Source organism: Hibiscus syriacus, unplaced genomic scaffold (assembly GCF_006381635.1).
Source record: "Hibiscus syriacus cultivar Baekdansim isolate YM2019G1 unplaced genomic scaffold, ASM638163v2 tig00014444_pilon, whole genome shotgun sequence".
NCBI lineage: Eukaryota > Viridiplantae > Streptophyta > Magnoliopsida > Malvales > Malvaceae > Hibiscus > Hibiscus syriacus.
Window position 1 is genome coordinate 1 of NW_024062326.1, and position 22,939 is coordinate 22,939.

Genomic DNA, 22,939 nt, shown 5'->3' on the forward strand with positions numbered 1-22,939 from the left:
TACTACAATCATGACGGGCATTCTCATATATGACTCGAAACAAATAATTGAGATCATATCACACATCCTTAAAAAAATTTCATACTCAAAATTTACTTGGACTGAAAGCAGCTTACTCCTTGGTTAAACATTGAGGCTCTTATCCGATCTGATCCTCAAAGAAGAAGTCCTCACAACCTGATATGATATTCAAAAATCTAAAAATTGATATATGATTTCCCTAAGGGCACTACCAATGCCAAACTTTAATCAAAAATCTTTGAGAAGCATAAAGCTAATGAAATCACATTCTTGCTATCTGTTACTGTACGCTCGAAATGTTCCACAAAGATAATGTTACTCTATAAGTTAACTACTATTGCTAAATCTATCACTAGCTAATCTTACTCAAATGAGTTAGCCTATTGCACAATTCTATAAATATCGGATGCTCGCTGAACTCAGGTAACTCGATAACTACTTGTTATGGTCCTACAAACACTTGCCATACATGGTCTCGATGCGGACTATTGAAGATATGATGACAAGTCTAAATCTTCTAACATCGAGCTGTATGTTTTTGTTGCGCAACTCTGATTTAATGTTCATCCATGCTATTTGGTTGTTTCTCCTTTACCTTTTGGCTTATATATGCTTTACTCACTTGATTGAGCATCTAAGGTTCCCAAAACAGGAAATTGTCCTTTTTTTGGGTGAAACTAGCAACATTTGACTCTCCTTGAGAGCACACATCACAAAGCGAAGGTCTTTAGCAAGCACACTCTAACTTAAGGATCCTAAGACTATACTTCTTAAACTCACTATTGCTTACCAGCACTTATATATTCGATGACGACTTTCGCTAGTCAAACGTAGCTTAACGTACTTGATCTTCTTTAGTTTGAAGAACTAAAATCCTCGGTACTGCATAACGCTAACTAATGTTATGTGTTGTATATAGCTTGCGCTCATATATCAAAATGAAGAAACCACTGACGGGGCTTGGCTCACTTAGTTGATTCACTTACTATTCATGCAAGAAGATATCCAATGGTGTTTTAGGGTTTATTGCACCTCGAGACTTAAAACTCACTATAACACCTATAGTACCTTTAGAATCTAGGGTGAAATTTCGTGACTGCTATAACAAAATATACACTTGGCTAATTTACTCCTCGTGAGTTCTTGGGGCATATGTGCCTAGTTAGTAACTGAAGTGCAAATGCACTTGCTGAGACATATTTTAAGATATCTGACAATAGGGTGATTACTATACTGGAAAGAGTAACCTAAGTACTCTTAACACTCTCATGGAGATCTGTCTCTTTAATGCTAAACTTAGGATTTTTAATTTTCTAGACGAGAAATCTTGAGGTCAAAACAACACTTGTACTAACATCTTCATTTAAGTCGACTACCGAGTTTGACCTTAAGGCCTCAAAGAATATCTAAGGTGAACTTTGCCCAATCCACTATAGCTGTAACACCTTAACCCATATACGTGAACCAATACGAGTTACATATGTCACATCAGAAATTCAAAACATTTCTTTAATTGAACTAAGTAAATTTTATTTCATAACTTGAACAATTATTATAAAATAATTATTTAGAGAAATTGTAATATAATATTTTTGGTTACCAATTCAAAGCCAGTTTCAAGTAGTGATAGACATAAATTACACCTTTGATATATCTAGAATATATCAATTATATGATAATTTCCATAAATATCATGACAATATAATTAAGGTAGATTTATCGCAAATCCTACCCAATGATGTATAAACATCTATGTATAAATTACACTCATTTTGACATTATATTCAAGTCAAAATATAAGCCTCACTAAGCTTTAACTTGATCCTTTGCTTCTAAATATGTTAAATCCCAAAATTTGTCATAATTTCATATCCTCGCAGTTTGCACTACCTTTAAAGAAATATTATTCTGTATTTATATACACCTTTAAAAATTATTCTATTTGTACCATTGGAAACTATACTAAAATACAAATCTATACATACAAGGAACTCCTTCTTTTTCAATTTTTACAATTTATGGTAAATATTCAAAGTTGACCAACATAATCTGTTTTAAGCAGAATTTGCTGCCCCATTTTTTTGGCATGTCATCGAATAAAAATCATATCTTTTTGTATATATCTTCGAATAGTATTTTTCGAATATAACAATTTTCTATTTCACGACATGATCCAAAATCTAAAGGAAATTGCTCAAAAATGAAAAATAAAATTTATCTTACCTTGGTATGAAGGATCACGAAATGGATCTGAAAATGGCTAAGTTTTCATGAAATGTTTACTTCATTTCATTTTAATTTAGCCTTAATTTAAGCTTAAATGGATTAAAAATTCATTTAAAGTGAAATGTCCATCTTACCATTAATGAATCTTGATATTTACCATAATACAAAGCCAAATAACCTTATTATCTTTCCAAAGTCAAAGATGAACACAATATTTTACCCTTTTCCAATTTTACGAAGTAACTTTCCAAAAATTGCAATCTTGACATTTAAATCCAACGATCCCAATTGAACATGGAAAACAATTCTCAAATCTAATGCTCCATATTATTTTCCATCAATTTAAAATGTGAAAATAATATTTCTAAGCTTAATTTATCATCCTTAAAATTTTTTGAATTTTCTATTCGATACGATTTACGAAATTTTTACCGAACTTTAACACTTTCTAGTTTTCAACACAATTTCCAGACCTAGAATACGATTTCAATAAAACTCCACTCTCAAGATTAAACTATCCATTTATGGAATAAAAATTCTTTTCAGAAAAATCACCACTTAGGTCCTTGAACTTTTTCCAATTTTATATTTTTGTGACCAAACTTTTAAAATGTACAATTTGGTCACTAACACAAATTTTGGGTATTACAATTATTCCGCCCTTAAGAAAATTCGTCCTAGAATTTTCAATATGTACCTGATGTAAATAGATAAGGATGTTACTTTTTCTTATATTGTTCTTTTTTTCCTTTTCGATTAAATTTTTTCAACCTTTGATTTCTCCATCGAACTATAATAAGTATTGGTTCTTTTTCATAAGTCAAATATGGCAGAATATCTATTTCCTCTAGGGTGATAATATGAGAAATATTTGCTTGATACTTCCTGAGTATCGACACATGAAAGCATTATGAATCTTGTCTATTTCCAGAGGCAATTCTATTTGATAAGTCACTGATCCAACTTTTTTTATAATATTATATGGTCCAACTTCCCTTTGCGTCTGAACTGCAATATTTTTTTTTCAAGGTGGTAATTTAAGAAATACAACTTTATTAACTTCCTGGTATTCAATCTCTTCTCTTTTCAAGTCTGCGCAAGACTTTTGTCAATCATTAACTATCTTGAGATTATCTTAAATGGTCTTTTCCTATTACAAGGATCATACATATAGTCATCATGAGCAATGTTATGACCGTTACATAATAATCCAACACATATGCTCATGATGGGTCAATCCAATACATTGTTCTCTAACAATATAATCATGTATCAATTCTGACATCTCTATGTCAATGACAACTCCTTGTCATCAATCAATAACATGTTAGTCTTAAGCGTATTATTATTGTCCATGCCCATAATAATACTTGACTATGGATCTTTTAATAATGTTATTATTATATGGACTTTATTATCTTTCAGTTTATGTTAAACACAAACATATAACTGAAAATAATATTGGCAATGCCTTTATTCAATAAAATCGGTAAATAAATGTATTATTACAATCATCATATGATTGGTCTTTGGGCATACTCTAATAATATCCCATTAGCACTAAGACCAATCACTCAAATATCTAATACCGAGTGACCCAGTGTGATGATCATGCCTCTGTTGTGTAAGAGGCTTCGTCAAGGGATCAACAATGTTGTCATCCGTGTGTACTCTACATATTTCCACATCTACTCGATCTATGATCTCTCGAATGAGATGAAAGCGCCTAAGAATATGTTTGGATCATTGATGACATCTGGGTTCCTTTGCTTGTGTAATGGCTCCATTATTGTCACAATGGAGTTCTACAACATCTGATATACTGAAACAACCTCTAATTCCAATATGAACTTCTTGATCCAAATAACCTCTTTTGCTGCTTCACTGACTGCAATGTATTCATCATCTGTTGTAGAATCATCTACTGTGTCTTGCTTCAAACTTTTCCAGCTCACAACACCTCCATTAAGACAAAACACAAAACCCGATTGTGATTGTGAGTCATCCTTGTTAGTTTGGAAGCTGACATGAGTATAACCATTTACACTAAGCTCTTCCTCCCCTCTATAGGCAAGAAATTTATCCTTAGTTCTTCTTAAGTACTTAAGGATATTTTTAACCGCAACCCAGTGATTTTCACCAGGGTTTGCTTTATACCGACTCGTCATGCTTAAAGCATACGCAAGATATGGTCGAGTACATATCATGGCATACATGATAGAACCAATAGCTTAAGTATATGGAATCTTATTCCTTTGTTCTCTTTCTTGTGGAGTTGAAGGACATATTTCCTTCGAAAGAGAAATACCATGTCTCATAGGCAAAATCCTTTCTTGGATTCTTCCATACTTAACATTTTCAGCAGTTTGTCTATATATATACTTTGACTCATACCTAGAAGTCGTCTTGATCTATCTCTATAGATCTTAACTCCTAAGATATACGTTGCCTCACCCAAATCTTTCATAGAAAAACAACTACCTAACCAAGTCTTAACAGACTGTAAAATAGGTATATCATTTTCTATGACGAGTATGTCGTCTACATACAAGATTAAGAAAGAAACAATGCTCACACTAGCCTTCTTATAAACACAAGGCTCATATTCATTTCTGATAAAACCAAACTCTTTGATTATATCATTGAAACGAAGATTCCAGCTTCAAGAACCTTACTTTAGTCTATAAATAGACCTCTGTAGCTTACAAACCTTTCCAGTATTTCCTAAAATGACAAAACCTTCTGGTTATGTCATATACACATCATCTTCAAGTTTTCCATTAAGGAAATCGGTTTTGATGTCCATTTACCAGATTTCATAATCATGGAATGCAACTATTGCGAGCAAGATCCGGATGGAATTAAACATAACTACATGGGAGAATGTTTCGTCATAGTCTACACCATGAACTTTTCAAAAAACTTTAGCAACTAATCGCCCATTGTATGTTTGTACATTACCATCCATTTCAATTTTCTTTTTGAAAACCCATTTGCACCCAATAGGTTTGACCCCTTCAACCAAAGTCCATAATTGGTTTACTGACATGGAATCCATCTCAGATCTCATGGCTTCAAGCCATTTCTCAGAGTCTGGGCTAGACATTGCCTCTTGATAAGTCCTGGGCTCATCTTGATCCATAAGAAGAACATCTCCATGTCCAGTAACGAGAAATCCAAATCTCTCAGGTGCACGACGTTCTCTTATGGATCTGCGCAGTGGTTGTGTTTCTAAATCTGTTGAATGCTCCTCAACAACTTGTGAAACATGCTCAACTTTAGGTTCATTGATCTGTTCTTCTTAAACTTCTCCAAGTTCAATATTTCTAACCTTCCCTTTCTTTGAGAGAAATTCTCTTTCGAGAAAAACTCCTGTTCGAGCAACAAACACTTTGTTCTCGTTAGGGTTGAAAAAATATTATCCCTTAGTTTCTTTAGGATATCCACTAAATATACACTTATGAGATTTAAGTTCGAGCTTTGTAGACATCTGATGTTTTACATAAGCTTCACAACCCAAATATTCATAAAAGACATACTAGGACGCTTCCCAGTCCATATCTCGTAGGTGTCTTTTGAACCGATAAAGATGGAACACGATTTAGTGTGAAAACAGTTGTTTCAAGTGTATATCCCCAAAAAGAAGTTGAAAGATCACTATGACTCATCATCGGTCGAACCATGTCTAACGTTGTTCGATTACTTCTTTCAGAAACTCCATTCCACTGTGCTTTACCAGGATGTGTAAGCTGTGAGAAAATCCCACATTCTTTCAGGAGTTCATCAAACTCTATGCTTAAGTATTCTCCACCTCGATCTGATCAAAGTGCCTTAATACTCTTGCCTAGTTGATTTTGTACTTAATTTTTAAATTCCTTAAACTTATCAAGGGGTTCAGATTTATAGCGCATAAGATAAATATACCCATATCGACTGAAGTCATTGGTGAAAGTAATGAAGTAATGGAATCCATCTTTGGCTTGTGTATTTATATGTCTACATAAATCACTATGTATTAACCCCAATAAATCACTTGCTCGCTCACCTTTACTATTAAAATGAGCTTTAGTCATTTTTCCCAACAAGCAAGATTCGCATGATAATGCCAAAGATAAGTTTGATTTGAGTAATTTGTTTTTGATCTCTTAGTATTTATGTTATAAATGGTGTTTTCTTGATCCAAAATATAGAGACCATTAATCAATTATGCCGAACCATAAAAAAACATTATCGAGATAAAAAGAACAACAATTATTTTTAATAATAATCTCAAAATCATTCTTGTCCACACAAGAAATAGAAATAATATTCTTAGTCAAACTAGGCACAAAATAACAATCCTCTAAATTTAAATAAAGTCCACTAGGAAAAGATAAAACATATGTCCCTATAGCTAAGTCAACTAGGAAAAAATTTTTTCTAGTGGCTGAGGATCCATAATACATCAATTTCCTAAATCAACTTTGGTTTTTCTTTTAGGATAGTGATTATTTAGGTAAATAGCACTTTACTAGTTAAATCTCATGTAACTCCTCCTTTTGGTGAACAACTTTTGTTCAAGTCATCTCATGACTTCTCCAAGTATTTAAGTTATAGGTTTCTAATCCTATTAGAATAACCTAGCTAAGTTATTACCAATATCTCAACCGGTGAATATCACTTGCTTACTCTTCGTGTTTAACCAATTCTTTGACAAAGCCCACACAACATCGATCGAAGCCTTAACGAGGGTAAATATTAGACGGTTAAGTTAATTTAGAATATAAAGAGGGATTTACATAATTATCTCATCATTGTTTGTTTTAATATTAGGTCCTTATTGATCTCATCAATATTTATTCTTATTTCATCATTTGATGCATTGCATACATAACAAATATAACAATAAATAAGATGCAATGGTTATAGCCTAAAAACAATGACTAAGGTGGCCCATCCCAAGCCAATGGGAGAACAAAAAGAACCCTAAAGCCTAAAAGTGCTCTCTAAGTATCTTCTCGCCATTTTTGTGCTCCTTGCGAATCTTCATAGGATTACAATTTAAAAAAAAAACTCGTTTTACATACGAGGGAGTAAGATAAGAAGAGAAATACAACTAAGATATAGAAAGGCACGGCTCGCAGACTATATTTCAAATTAAACCATTGTAAATTGAACAATGGCTATAACCATGCATGTCAAACACCGTGCAAAACAAACATATCATATATATACACATTGTTACGCCTTTGTTAAAAATATTAATATGGGCCTTCAATTTGTATTGCTGATGAAGGGTCAAGGGGCGAAGCCCCTTGTAGAGTCTAGGGTCAGAGCCCATAGCGCGCATCAGACGTAATGGCACGGCCGGTGGGATTTTTTGGAAAATAGTACTTCCGTTTCTATAGAAAACCTCACGATTTGATAACACTTATCAACAGAATCGTTCTTTTGGGATTTTCAATCCCGAAGGTTTTCTGCATCGGAACAAACTTTGTTCCACTGCCAAACGCGATTTGCTATCGCACTCCCACGGATCATCATGTAAACAATTTTCATATGGATTTCGTAAAATCCTTGTAGGAACAAATTGATTGAAAAACAGATTAACAAATTAACATATTAATCGTTGCGGTTATCGATTTGAACAATGATATCATGCATATTTACTAAAAATGATAAAACTAGAACATGCATCTCATACATATCGTATCAACCAAGAATTTAACCCGAATTCGGATCGTACAAGTGGCTCTGACACCACTATTGGTACATTCAAAACAGCGGAAACAAAACTCGATAGTCTCACAAGCGATCCAAGTACGTAAAACCAAAATTGGGAGGAAATGATGTGAATAATTACAATGGTTTCCTTGAAAAACAGCAAAGTCGGCAACGAGAAGTGGTGATCACGAACGATTCGAATCGTAAGCCTCCACGAAAACACGTCTCAGCCTCTACTTAGTTCACCCGATTGAGAGCAAAATTTTTGTTTTCCCAAAATTTGTTTTGAGAAAAACGGCTGAAGTAAAATGGCTGCTAGACCTTACCTCATTTAAATATATCAATTACCCTAACATCTTAGGGGTTTTTAAAGTTATTTCAAATTAATAAATAAAATATTATTTAATTAATTCAAATTAAATATACATTAAAGACTTATAATCTGAATTACAAAGACTTATAATCTGAATTACAATCTTTAAGGTTTATTTAAAAACTTATTTAATTATTCCAAATTATATATCAATTAAAAGAGTTGTAATATAAATTACATTATTTTAATGCTTACTTACTATATTCAGGATAATTAAAATCATATGTATATCAAATATACATATCTTAACTCTAGATATATTTTAGAACATACAAGAAATTGTACATCTTTGCTCATTTCAATCTTAGGGTGTGACCCTGTAGGTTCTTGTAACGTTAGTAGTAATTATTAGAACAATTATAATATTACGTACAATGAGTGACATCAAGCAATATATCATTGTCACCTAAGTTACAAGAAATTATGATTCGACATATCATCTTCGTGATTAACTCTTTTATGTATTACATCTTTTTGTCCTTTATATCTATAATAGGCACAAGTCTTATAATAGTCACACTTGTATAACCCATCTATTGTTTCTTGATATCTAGAGTAGACTATAATTAATGAATAATTTGTGATATCATATATCAACTTATTCGAGCATGGCAATGCATTTCTAGTCTCACTCAATCAAGTGGCTTGTGATATATTTCCTATTATGTAGAAGGACAAATCCTATCTTAAGCATATACACCCCACTATATATATCGAGATATATTCAATAATAGTCTTTATAGTGCAATCAGTTACGGAGCATGTTTAACTGTATCAAAACATACAACAATATATGTTGGGATGACATTGATCTCAAGTCTGAGGATCATACATATGGTCATCACCATAAGCAATGTTATGATCGTTACATAATAATCCAAGACATATGCTCATGATGGGTCAATCCAATACATTGTTGTCTAACAATATAATCATGTATCAATTCTGACATCTCTATGTCAATGACAACTCCTTGTCATCAATCAATAACATGTTAGTCTTAAGCGTATTTTTATTGTCCATGCCCATAATAATTCTTGACTATGGATCATTTAATAATGTTATTATATGGACTTTATTATCTTTCAGTTTATGTTAAACACAAACATATAACTAAAAATAATATTGGCAATGCATTTATTCAATAAAATCGGTAAATAAATGTATTATTATAATCATCATATGACTGGTCTTTGGGCATACTCTAACAAGAGGATACTTGTTCTTCTTTGTTACTTTATTTAACGGACGATAATCCATACATAATTTCATAGACTCGTCTTTTTTTTCACAATAACACTAGTGCGTCCCAGATAACACACTTAATCTTGTAAATTCCCGTTCTTAACAATACTACCAACCATGCCTTTAATTCTCTAAGCCTATCTGAAGCTATTCGATACGGGTTATAGAAATAAACACAATACCGAAAAGCATCTCTATTTTACTTTCTACATCTTAATCTAGAGGTAATTCAGGTAACTCTGCAGCTTCACATTTGGATACCCTCAAATAGTTAGAATATCTTCAACCTTAACTAAGAAAGTTTGAGTATCCAACTCCTTTACTAATAAGGTTTAACAACCTAGTAGCAATAAATTTATCGCAATTGATGCTAAAATCACATTAGAAAACAAATTTACTCTATTTTCCTAACACAAATATCTCAAAACTTTTTGAGTTCTATAAAATTCATTCACTCTAAGCGATAATGCATTGCAACATGGTAGGGGAAATCAATCTATTTTTTAAAAATTTACCTTTGAAAGGTAATTCTATCAAGTCCATTAAAACTCAACACTTCGAATCCTTACTAGATAGTTATTGTCTACAAATACTACTCACCCTCGCCTTCAAGCCTAAATGTTTAGGTGCACGCGTCGCTTAAGATCAATTATATCAGAATATTTTATTCTTTAATCCATACTACACTTATGTATAAACGAGGGTTTTCCTTAATCCAACATTGACACTTCCCATTACTCTAATACATTATTTTATTAGACTAAATAGTAGAATTGTGGCTAACAACATTACTGTCACTATTTGCTTATTATTATTAAAAATTCTATTTGATTTCTTACTTCAAACCCTCAATTATACACATTTTATACATACATTATACATATCCATTTTCATTAGTAAGGAGTGGCGTCAATCAAACCTTACAATCACCAAATCAGTAACAATGACATCTTAGTGGAATGAAAACACTTTTAGCTTTAAGACCAATAAATTTAACACTTATAACCCGTATATGCGAACCAATATGAGTTACAAATGTCACATCAGAAATTCAAAACATTTCTTTAATCGAACTAAGTAAATTTTTATTTCATAACTTGAATAACTATTATAAAATAATTATTCAGAGAAAAATCATAATATAATATTTTTGGTTACCAATTCAAAACCAGTTTCAAGTAGTGATATATAGTTTTGTTCTGTTTCATAAAATGAATAAGATTGTCTAACACATTTGATTTAAAACCCAAATAATTTTTAAGCATATTTTAATATCATAATATTTATGCATACTATTAATTATATTTAATACTAGTTATATTAAGAAATTGAAGACATATCATTCTCATATACATGCCAGTTAGAAATTGATGCCAAGCTCAGTTCCTTACTCCTTTTCCTCCCTTTTTCTATGCGTAAAAATCATCACATGCTTAGTATACACTTGGCGAGGCAATCATAGAAACATTCAAGGTAATACAACACATAAATGTCAACAATAATAATATTCAATGCATTATAATCACTCTACATGTATTTCCAATCAGGCTACTAATATGAATCTGATATGAGTCACATATAAATTTCTTACCAATATACTTTCCATTTATTCCATAAGCTCAAAAGCTTATTCACATGTTTATTGTTATAAACCATAGCCCAAAGTATAACTGTATGAGGACCCCGATATAAGAGTTAAATATTGCATCGTAGTGCTGAGGTCGAGCCTTGCTCACCTAATAATGCACTATGTGCATTCTCTAGACTTTCTAGTGCTACCTAATATACAGCTGTTAGACTCTATGGCATACAATTAATACCACTGACCCTCAATAACATACTTGGGCATATAGCCTACTTTTATTTAATCCATCCATGACAAAGTATATCAATACCATTTAACCTTTGGGCAGGTCATACCCAAAATAACATTTATGATAAACATCATATGTATTCATGATTATATCATGTTTAATGAACAATGATCAATGCATTCTAAATTCACCTTTGACATATCTAGAATATATCAATTATATGATAATTGCCATAAATATCATGACAATATAATTAAGGCATACTTATCGCAAGTCCTACCCAATGATGTATAAACATCCATGCATAATATTATGCATGCATTTCACTCATTTTTACATTATATTCAAGACAAAATATAAACCTTACTAAGATTTAACTTGATCATTTGCTTCTAATTAGGTTAAATCCCAAAATTTGTCATAATTTCATATCCTAGCAGTTTGCACTACCTTTAAAGAAATATTATTATGTATTAATATACACCTTTAAAAATTAATATGTTTGTACCACCGGAAACTAGACTCAAATGAGAATCTATAAATATAAGGAACTCCTTCTAGTTCTATTTATACAATTTATGGTGAATTTTCAAAGTTGACAAACATAATATATTTTGAGCAAAATCTACTGCCCTATTTTCTGACTTATCATCAGTTAAAAATTCATAATTTTTTATATATCTCTAAATACGTGTTTTTTGTTCTAAACAAATCTAGAATGCTATAAAAATCTAATGGTATAAAAAGAATTCTATAATAAATTGTTTAGAATTTATATTGATTTTCTAAACTTAGTGTTCAAAACATAAATTCTAAGCAGATTTCACAATTTGCATTTTCAACTTGTTCACTAATTCTATTAGCTCACCAAATGTACATATATGCATGAATCATAAATCACATAACATTTTAGGAGTCACTCCTAATCATAGTAACTCTGTCACTGGCTCATCGTTTGCCAATGTTTGTTCGATAATATAAGTATAAATTAAATTTGCACACACCTAATCTACTTAGCTTGCAACTTTCCTTAGAATTTCCCATTTCATCCTTAAACTTCTCCTTAGATTTAATAATGTTTGATCTTGATTTCAAGCACTCAATCTCTATGAACATAATTACAAAACATATACAAATTCAAACCAAACGTTAGAATCTTACTAACATAGGCATACTTTAGAAAATAAATTCCTAACAAATTTTCGGATGCTTATTCGTTACAATTTCCATGTCACAACATAAATGTTGACCTTAATACTTCTAATTGACCACTCAAGTTTCTTTTTATCCCAACTTCACATAACATTTTCACTTAAGCTCCCAACCTTTCCATATATTTTATTTAAACTTCAACTTTTAGAAGCTTTCCAAAATAATCCAATTTCACATACTAACTTCAATTTCAACACTCAAACATTAATTTCCAGTATATTAAATCAATTATTGAATACTTACACAACAATCTAAAACTTTTCCAAAATTGATGATTTGAACACCCAACTTTTAATAATTACAAAATGGTCCCTAAAATTTTCTAAGGCTAGTAGGATACTTCTTACACCATTTCCAGCCAATACATAATTTTTCCATAAATTATCTCATCCTCTATAATCAAGGCCTAATGCTTTGTATGTTCAAGACTAGGGTTTTCATGATTTTACACGATTTTGATTCGATTCAAGCATGAAATAAACTTCGATTCAACCTTATAAAATATCTATAATCAAAGACCTAAATTAATTTCATCAAAGCACATCTCTCCCCTAAAGCTAGGGTTTGGCCGAAACTTTATATGTTCATATAACCATGTACAAGTGATTTTAATCATCAATCATGCTTGGAAATGATTCTAAAGCTTCAAAAACATCGAAATCCTTCATCAATTCCATAAACCCTAATATGAACATAAACCCTAGAATTTGGGATTTTGAACACAAACCAAATTAGCAAACAATAATGGTACCAAATTATAGCATTTTTCGAATAGAACAATTTTCTATTTCACGGCATGATCCAAAATATAAAGGAAATTGCTCAAAATGAAAAATAAAATTTCTCTTACCTTGGTATGAAGGAGCGCGAAATAGATAAAAAAAATGGCTAAGTTTTCATGAAAAGTTTACTTCATTTCATGTTAATTTGGCCTTAATTTAAGCTTAAATAATGTGAAATGCCCATTTTACCATTAATGAAACTTGATATTTACTATAATACCAATCCACATAACTTTATCATCTTTCCAGAGTCAAATATGAACAAAATATTTTACCATTTTTCCCAATCTCAAGAGTAAACTATCCATTTGTGGAATAAAAATTCTTTTTGGGAAAAGGACCACTTTGGTCCGTAAACTTTTCCCAATTTTCTACTTTGGCCACCAAACTTTCAAAATTTATATTTTGGTCACTAACCAAAATTTTGGGGTATTACAATTCTTCCCCCATAAGAAAATTCTTCCTCATATTTTCAATATGTACCTGATGTAAATAGATAAGGATATTACTTTTTTATATCATGTCCTTTTTTTCTTTTGAATAACTTTTTTCAACCTTTGATTTCTCCGTCAAACTATAATAAATATTGGTTCTTTTTCATAAGTCAAATCTGGTCAAATACCTATTTCCTCTGGGGTTATAATATGTGAAGGATCTGTTTGATATTACCTGAGCAATGACACATGAAAAACATTATAAATCTTTTCCATTTTCGGAGGCAATTCTAGCTGATAAGTCAGTGATCCAACTTTTTTTTTATAATATTATAAGGTCCAATAAATCTTGAACTGAACTTCCCTTTTCGTCCGAACTACAATATTTTTTTTCAAGGTGATAATTTTAAAAAATACTTCTTTATCACCTTCATGTTATTCAATCTCTTTTCTTTTCAAGTCTACGCAAGACTTTTGTCTATCAGTAACTATCTTGAGATTATCTTAAATGGTCTTTTCCCATTACATGGTCCATTGTAACTAGTTCCTATTCCCACTAAGGGATAGAAATCAGTTACAATAATTTAGAAGTCACTCGATACTTTAGCTCACTGACATTTTAACCATTTAGAAACAAGCTCGATGATAACTCTTTTCATATCTGTTTCTAAACTCTTTCCTCAATATTATAAACATTCATCAGACTTAACCTTAAAGTCTTTAGTTTCTCCTTTTTACTGCTTGTTCTATCTTTAACAAGCCTGACGATTTTCATCTTTTTTTTAATATCATTTTTTTGATCTAGCAACATAGGCTTTTAATTTAATTTTACAATCAAAACAACATTTTTCTTCAAAGACAATCACGTATTCAAAACTCTCAGAATAGAAATGTCTTTTGACTTTATCGTATCAGCCATCACGTTAGCCTTTCCTATTTGCAGTTGATAAGCATGCCATCATCATTTAAGGATTTCAATCCATTTCCTTTATTTTCACTCCTTCGAGTCAACACATACTTTTGATTTTGAAATCTATATAGATTTAACGTCACTCAACATATAGATAGTGGTGTTATATCAACAAAGTAAAACAAAAATATTGCCAACTCGAGATCGTGAGTCAGATAATTTCTTTCATGATTATCTAGTTGCTTTGAAGTAAAAACCAAAAATTTTCCTCTTGTACGAACATGCATCCCAAACCATTATGAGACACTTTACTATAATTCACATAATCTTTTCCAGATTCTAATTATACTGACCTTTGAGTTTATGTCAATATTCTTTTTAATATATCCAAGTTTTCTTATCACTTAGCAGTCCAAATGAATGAAACGTCTTTCCTCAATAGTTTAGTCAAAGGGAATATAATCATCGAAAAGTTCTTTATGAACCTTCTATAGTAACAAACAAATCCCAAGAAACTTTGAAATTTGAAAATAGTCTTTGGAATTTATAATTCGACTATATCTCATGCTTCCTTGATATATATTCTTACCCCCTTAATTGAGTCTACATGGCCAAGAAATACAACCTTAGACAACCAACATTTACACTTAGTCAACTTAGAATGTAATTTTTCTCCTGAATAGTTGGAAGAGCTATACAAAAATAGACATCATGTTTTCCCCTAGTCTTACAACACATCACAATACCATCAATGAGAACTGCCACTAATTAATCCAAGTATAACTAAAATTCTCGATTTATCCAGTCCATAAGTGTTGCAGGAACATTTGTTAAACCAAACGACATTATCACAAACTCTTAGTGTTTATATCTAATTCTAAAAACTGTCTTAGAAAGATACCACTTGGGAGACACCAACACACCCTTTCAATTGATCAAAAGATTATCAATCATTGGAAGAGGATACTTGTTCTTCTTTGTTACCTTATTTAACGGACGATAATCCATACATAATATCATAGACTCATCTTCATTTTTCACAATAACATTATTGCGTCCCAGATGACACGTTTAGTCTTGTAAATACTCGTTCTTAATAATTCTACTAACCATGCCTTTAATTCTCTGAGCTCAGTTGAAGCCATTCGATACGGGCTATAGAAATAACACAATACCGGGAAGCATCTCTATTTTACTTTCTACATCTCAATCTAGAGGTAATTCAGGTAACTCTGTAGCTACATATTTGGATACCCTCAAACAGTTGGAATATCTTCCAACTTAACTAAGAAAGTTTGAGTATCTACCTCCTTTACTAAGAAGGTTTAACAACTTATTAGCAATAACTTTATAGCAATTGATGCTAAAATTACATTAGAAAACAAATTTACTCTCTTACCCTACTACAAATATCTCGAAACTTTTTGAGTTCTATAAAATTTAATCGCTCCAAGCGATAATTCATTGCAACATGGTAGGGGTAATCGATCCATTTTTTTCTCTAAAAATTTACTTTTGAATGATAATTCTATCATGTATATTAAAACTCAACACTTTGAATCCTTACTAGACAGTTACTGTCTACAATTACTGCTGACCTTCGCCTTCAAGCCTAAAGGGTTAGGCACACACGTCGCTTAAGATCAATTCTATCAGAATGTTTTATTCTTTAATCCATACTAATGCATAAACGAGGGTTTTCCTTATTCCAACATTGACACTTCCCATTATGCTAATACATCATTTTATTAGACTAAACAATATAATTGTGGCTAACAACATTACTCTCACTATTAGCTTATTATTATTAAACATTATGTTTGATTTCTTACTTGAAACCCTCTATTAAACACATCTTATACATACACTATACTTATCCATTTTTATTAGTAAGGAGTGGTATCAATACAACCTTACAATCACCAAATCAGTAACAATGACATCGTAGTGGCATGTATACACTTTTTAACACAAAACAAGCTTGATTTTGTCCTAGAATCGGCTAAACCTATAACTCTGATAGAAATAAATATAACACCCATAACCCATATAGCGAACCAATATGAGTTACAAATGTCACATCAGAAATTCAAAACATTTCTTTAATTGAACTAAGTAAAATTTTATTTCATAACTTGAACAATTATTATAAAATAATTATTCTGAGAAAAATAGTAATATAATATTTTTGGTTACCAATCCAAAACCAGTTTCAAGCATTGATAGACATTTCTGTTCGGGTTCATAAAATGAATAAGACTGTCTAACACGTTTGATTTAAAACCCAAATAATATTTTAAGCATATTTTAATATCATAATATTTATTCATACTATTAATTATATTTAATACTGTCTATATTAAGAAATTGAAGACATTTCATTCTTATATACATGCCCAATAGAACTTTTGAACACAATAGGATGTCATCATTGTTACCCGTAAATATTTCCTTGGTGATTGATGCCAAGCTTAGCTTCTTACTCATTTTCCTCCTTTTTCCTATGCGTGAAAATCATAACACACTAATTATACATTTACTGATGCAATCATAGAAACATTCAAGGCAATGCAACACATAAATGTCAACAATAATAATATTCAATGCATTGTGATCACTCTACATGTATTTCCAATCATGCTACTAATATGAATCACATATAAATTTCTTACCAATATACTTTCCATTTATTCCATAAGCTCAACAGATTATTCACCTGTTTATCGTTGTTAACCAATAAACCATAACCCAAAGTATAACTATATTAGGACCTCAATATAGGAGTCAAATTTTGCAATGTAGTGCTGAGGTCGAGCCTTGTTCACCTAATAATGCACCGTAGTGTTGAGGTCAGGCCGTGCCCACCTTATACATTGTAGTGTTTTGTACCGTGTGTCTTCGATAGACACTCTGAGACCTGCACTATATGCCTTCGCTAGACACTCTAGTGCTACCTAATATGCAGTTGTTAGACTCTATGATATGCCATTAATACCACTGACCCTCAATAACGTACTTGGGCATATAGTCTAGATTTATTTGATCCATCCATTGCAAAGTATATCAATATCATTTAACTTTGGGGCAGTTTATACCCAAAATGACATTTATGATAAACATCATATGTATTCATGATTACATCATGTGTAATGAACAATGATCAATGTATTCATTATTCACCTTTGACATGTCTAGAATATATCAATTATATGATAATTTCCATAAATATCACGATAATATAATCAAGGTAGACTTATCGCAAGTCCTACCCAATGATTTATAAATATCCATGTATAATATTATGCATGAATTGCACTCATTTTTTACATTATATACAAGTAAAAAATATAAGCCTCACTAAGCTTTAACTTGATAATTTTTTTCTAATTAGTTTAAATCCCAAATTTTTCATAATTTCATATCCTCGTAGTTTGCACTACCTTTAAAGAAATATTATTTTGTATTAATAAAAACCTTTAAAAATTATTATATTTATATCAGTAGAAACTATACTCAAATAAGAATCTATACATATAAGGAACTCCTTCTAGTTCAATTTGTACAATTTACGATGAATTTTCAAAGTTGACCGACATAATCTATTTTGAGTAGAATCTGCTGCCCCATTTATTAACATATCATCGGTTAAAAATTTATATCTTTCTGTATATACCTCAAAATATTTTTTTGTTATAGATAAAACTATACTTATATAAGAATCCAACAGTATAAAAATCATTCTCTAATCATTTTTTAGAATTTATAATGATTTTCTAAACTTAATGTCAATAACATAAATTCTAAGCAAATTTCACCAATTTGCATTTTCAACGTGTTCACTAATTCAATTAGCTCACCAAATGCACATATATGGATGCATCACAAATCACATAATATTCTAGGAGTCACTCCTTACCATAGTAACTCCGTCACTGGCTCATCGCAAGCCAATGCTTGTTCGATAACATAAGTAAAAATGAAATTTACACTCACTTGGTCTCCTTAGCTTGCAACCTTCCTTAGAATTTTCCATTTCATCCTTAAGCTTCTCCTTAGATTTAATAATGTTTGATCTTGATTTCAAGAACTTAATCTTTATGAACATCATTACCAAACATATACTAATTCAAACCAAATGTTAGAATCCTACTAACATAGGCATACATTTGAAAATAAATTCCTAACAAATTTTCGGATACTTATTCGATACAATTTCCATGTCACAACATAAATGTTGACCTTAATACTTCTAATTGACCACTCAATTTCATTTTTATCCCAACTTCACATAACATTTTCACTTGACCTCCCAACCTTTCCATATTTTTTTAATTTAAACCTCAACTTTTACAAGCTTTCCATAATAATCCAATTTCACATCCTAACTTCAATTTCAACACTAAAACATTAATTTCCAGCATATTATATAAACTATTGAACACTTACACAACAATCCAAAACTTTTCAAAAATTATCGATTTGGTCCCCTAACTTTTCAAAAATTATATAACGATCCTTAATTTTTTATAAGGCTTGTAGAATACTTCATACATCATTTCCAGCCCCTAAATAATTTTGACATAACTTTTTTTATCCTGTATAGTCAAGGGCTAATACTTTTATGTTCAAGGTTAGGGTTTTCATGATTTTACACTATTTTGATTCGATTCAAGCATGAAATCAACTTTGATTCAACCTTATAAAATCTATACAATCAAATACCTAAATTAATTTCATCAAAACACATCTCTCCCCTAAATCTATGGTTTAGCCTAAATCTATACAAGTGATTTTAATCATCAATCATGCTTGGAAATGATTCTACAACCTCAAAACCATTAAAATCTTTCATCAATTCCATAAACCCTAATGTGAACATAAACCCTAGAATTTGGGATCTTTGAATACAAACCAAATTAGAAAATAATAATGGTACCAAATGATAGTGTTTTTCGTTTAGAACAATTTTCTATTTCACAGCATGATCCAAAATCCAAAGGAGATTGGTCGAAAATGAAAAGTAAAATTTCTCTTAACTTGGTATGAAGGAACGAAATGGATTTGAAAATGGCTAAGTTTTCATGAAATGTTTACTTCATTTTATGTTAATTTGGCCTTAATTTAAGCTTAAATGAATTAAAAATTAATTTAATATGAAATGTCCATTTTACCATCAATGAAACTTGATATTTACAATAATACCAAGTCACATAAACTTATCATCTTTCTAAAGTCAAAGATGAACAAAATATTTTTACCCTTTTCCAATTTTACCAAGCAACTTTCCAAAAATTGCAACATTGCCATTTAAATCGAACGATCCAAATTGAACATGGAAATAAATTCTGAAATCAAATGCTTCATATTATTTTCCATAATTTTAAAATTTGGAAATAATATTTCTAAGCTTAATTTATCATCCTTCAATTTTTTCTGAAATTTCTATTCGATCCGATTTATAGAATTTTTACCGAACTTTAACATTTGTCTAGTTTTTAACACAATTTCCAGATCAATAATCCGATTTAAAAAATACCACACTCTCAAGAGTAAACTATCCATTTATGGAAAAAAACTTCTTTTTGAAAAAATTACCACTTAGGTTACTAAACTTTTCCCAATTTTTTACTTTGGTCACCAAATTTTCAAAATTTATATTTTGGTCACTAACTAAAATTTTGGGGTATTACAAAAGCCCACCTTCTTGGTACTTGGGTCCTCACACTAAGATCCACTACACGAATACTTTTCTTAATTAGCTCACTTGACACCACAAAACAATACATGCACTTATGTTTGCCAAAGCAACATGAAAAAACGAGAATCTGAAAACATATCTGGTATCTCGTCTTGTCAACAATGTCCTGACCCTACCTCTCTACGATCTGACAAATGGGATCGCACATCATTACTTCAGGGGTAGGTTGATCCACTCTTATACTCTCCTGTCCGTGCATAGAACTAACACCTCTCTGGGTAGGCTCTATTCCATACTGAGCTACTGAGATCGTCTCCCTTGATCGAGATGAAACATGACCATCTGAACTAGGGCAATCCATCACCATATATGCCAATGATTTGATTCTTTAGCACTTCATAGAAAGGTTGAAGCACCTTCCTTGATGATTTTTACCAAAATCCAAGCATTCTGGATATCTCAAAACTCTATCATAGCCCCTTAGAGCTCTCCACAGATGGGGAAGTTGGCGATCTCCTACGATACCCTACACCTAAACTCTGACTCAATTGGACTGACAAAGATGAAGTCACTCTTTTTTTCTCTCACAGACCTTTGGTCCTCTTTTCCACTGACTAAGATAGTTTTACTGGCACACAAGTCCTCATACTTGGGCTACCTGATTCACCCAATAAACTCTTCCTCATAGTCTTTACTCTCTCCATGGTTTTAGTTTGCTATGTTAGTTTTGAAAGCACGCTAAGTGAGTCTGCCACCAACTGCTCATGGATATCAATATGGAGCCCTAGAGGAACCTCTTATACCTCAAGGGCTCTGTCGTAATCAACTCTAGAGCATAACGATTGAATCGGAGGAAATCTCTCTCATAATCGTATATTGAGCGATCTCCTTGAACTAGTTGAGATAACTATATCTCTAAGCCATCTATATGTGCCTCGCTGATATACTTACCTCTAAACTCATTTAGAAACTGATCCCACGTAGGCACATTTGGCTGTATAGCCATCTTTGCAGTCTCCCACCACTCGATAGTATCACCCTTGAGCAAAGTAGTGGCACACTCTGACTTACCCTCTGGCATAAGGTGAAGCTGTCTCAAAGTCTTCAAGGTCTCCCTCAACCATAAATCGACCGAAATCGGATCATCATCTCCTGAACCATAGAAGTCGATTGTCTTGTAAGTCCCCAATCTCTCTACGGAGGACTCTATCAGTGCTACAATACATCGGGTGGCCGACTGAACAGTCTATTCTCTAGGAATAACGGCCACAATCTCTCTGAGAGTGGAAATCAAACCACTAAAAAGGTCGCTTATGTGACTCTTACGCCCAATAGGACCCTCTGGCATTTGCCCTGGGCAAGAACTCCTTATTGATGCTATTACGATGAGAGGCTCAGTTCTCTACTCTATCCTCAAGACCTCGCTTGGAACTATCAATCATCATAAAACACTATAACACATATTAAGAAAGGAAGCATCATCAGGATTATAGACTTATACAAGTACTTTAAGTACCTAGAGGCATGTATTTACTGACACCTTACTAAAACTGACCACTAGATCATAGGGCCAACTCAATTTGACGCTCTAATACCACTAAATGTAACACCCTAAACCCAAATGAGCCTAAAGTGCCACATTGGGCTACCAAGACAGCCCCCTAATTTTTCAAAACCTGTTTTGTTTTCTTTTAAAACATGTAGAATGGTATCATACATAAAACATAAATAACTATTATAAAAACATTTTATAAAATGAGCTCCATGATGCATAATTTAAAACAAAGTGATACATCTTAAGGTTTACAACTCAAATACATAAGTAAGGTTCTATGAATACACATGCCCATTAAGATACAGTACAATACTCTGAGGGAGATGCTGGAAGTCTTGCTACGACGGTGCTCCATGAACAACCCAAGCTACTGACCTGATAACAAAAAAGCATCTAAAGGTCGAGCTTACAAAGCCTTGCAGTATAATCACTAATCTAGAGCATCATTAAGAGTTCCATAAACAAAGGCATGCTAAAGATATAATACTAAGTAGTAGGTACATGCATGATCTAGATCAAGTGCTACCTACTTAAGCTCCAACAGATTCTATCTAACATTATTATCATGCTACTGATAACTATGCAATACTCTATGCGTTCATTTCATGGACATACTTGTGCGTGAAGTCATGGGCATAGAAAATTATAACAAACAAATATGAGATAGGTCTAATGATGTAGTCAGAGAAATATTATGCCATCTTGGGACAATACATTAGCTTACCTTGAAATACTCAAGGGTCTCGAGGTAAGAACCAAAATTTTACGTGCATCAGAAACTTACATCCCTAGCCTTCCTATGGGCTTTCGAGCCTTGAGGTGAACTAGAATTTTACGTGCATAGAAAGCTTATATCCTTAGCCCACAAGTAAGTTCTCGAGCGTTAGGTGCGATCTATAATTTTACGTGCATTAGATACGTACCCGATCAACTTACTCCTTCAAGTTTTGAGGCGTCCACACCTAA